We start from the raw sequence: 1,349 nt of genomic DNA, 5'->3' as shown, positions 1-1,349 counted from the left end.
TTAATTATTCTACGGGAAGTTTCTTGGGAAATCCAAGGACCTATAATAACGATAATAATAATTATCATAATAACAATGATAATTTCACAGGCAGGAATTGTTATTCCATAATATAATCTTTCACTCAAAAGTAGAAATATGGAATTTGACAAGTAATATGAACCACTCGCAGATCCGACTCGTCTATAGGCCTATAGACTTCTGCGGTCGACTGCGTTGCCAAAGAAGTTATTTTTAATGGTTCAGAAGAAGCAAAGGATTTCTTAAAGTGAATTGGGGCTAGATGTCTTTCAATTTCAATAATCATATAAATGAAACTTTAATTAATACTTCAAATAAGGCAAAATATACTTTGCAGTCATTTACTTATTGAATGATTCATTACTCGGTCATACAAAACCGCTGAGCGGTACAGGTGCAGTAATTTTAAGATTACACGTGGAACAGATGTGTCAGTGTGATACAGGTGTTTATTTTTGTCTGGATAGATTTACATTTATCATTTCCTTGACTCAAGCGCCGCTGGTGTAGTGGTATCATGCAAGATTCCCATTCTTGCGACCCGGGTTCGATTCCCGGGCGGCGCAGGATATATTTTACAAATTGTCTAACACAGAGGACAGACAGAGAAACAGTTAAAAAGACACAATATCTATAAAGAAAAATGGAGCCATTAATAGCTTCGTTTGATTGAAACAGTAACAAGTTCCATTCTGTTTCTTTAGTTTATATGGATTTGTCATTAACTTTTAAACAGCACATAAATATATCCTCAGATAATTTCTATAAATAGCTTCATATAATCTAAGCAAAAAAAGTGAAAGATAAAATATATTCTATTCTTGCAACACACAAAGAGAGAGAGAGAGAGAGAGAGAGAGAGAGAGAGAGAGAGAGAGAGAGAGAGAGAGAGAGAGAGGGTGTCCATGTGAACTGTAGAATGGTGAAATGATTTCAAAGAGAGAGAGAGAGAGAGAGAGAGAGAGAGAGAGAGAGAGAGAGAGAGAGGAGAGAGAGAGAGAGAGAGTGTGTGTCCATGTGAACTGTAGAATGGTGAAATGATTTCAAGAGAGAGAGAGAGAGAGAGAGAGAGAGAGGGGGGGGTGTCCATGTGAACTGTAGAATGGTGAAATGATTCAGAGAGAGAGAGAGAGAGAGAGAGAGAGAGAGAGAGAGAGAGAGAGAGAGAGAGAGGGTGTCCATATTCTTTACATATTCTCCTCTATCCTCATACACCTGACAACACAGATTACCAAACAATTCTTCATCACCCAAGGGGTTACTGCACTGTAATTGTTCAGTGCCACTTTCCTCTTGGTAAGGGTAGAAGAGACTCTTTAGCTATGGTA

General features: G+C 37.8%; 1 non-coding gene across 1 annotated transcript; it reads left to right on the top strand.

Moving 5' to 3' along the window:
• The first annotated feature begins 516 nt into the window (after positions 1-516).
• TRNAG-CCC (transfer RNA glycine (anticodon CCC)) lies at positions 517-587 on the top strand. Its single transcript has one exon. It is a non-coding gene; the product is annotated as a tRNA-Gly (tRNA).
• Positions 588-1,349: the final 762 nt, after the last annotated feature.

Source organism: Palaemon carinicauda, chromosome 23 (genome assembly GCF_036898095.1).
Source record: "Palaemon carinicauda isolate YSFRI2023 chromosome 23, ASM3689809v2, whole genome shotgun sequence".
Taxonomy (NCBI): Eukaryota; Metazoa; Arthropoda; class Malacostraca; order Decapoda; family Palaemonidae; genus Palaemon; species Palaemon carinicauda.
This window is presented reverse-complemented; position numbering and strand designations above follow the sequence as displayed.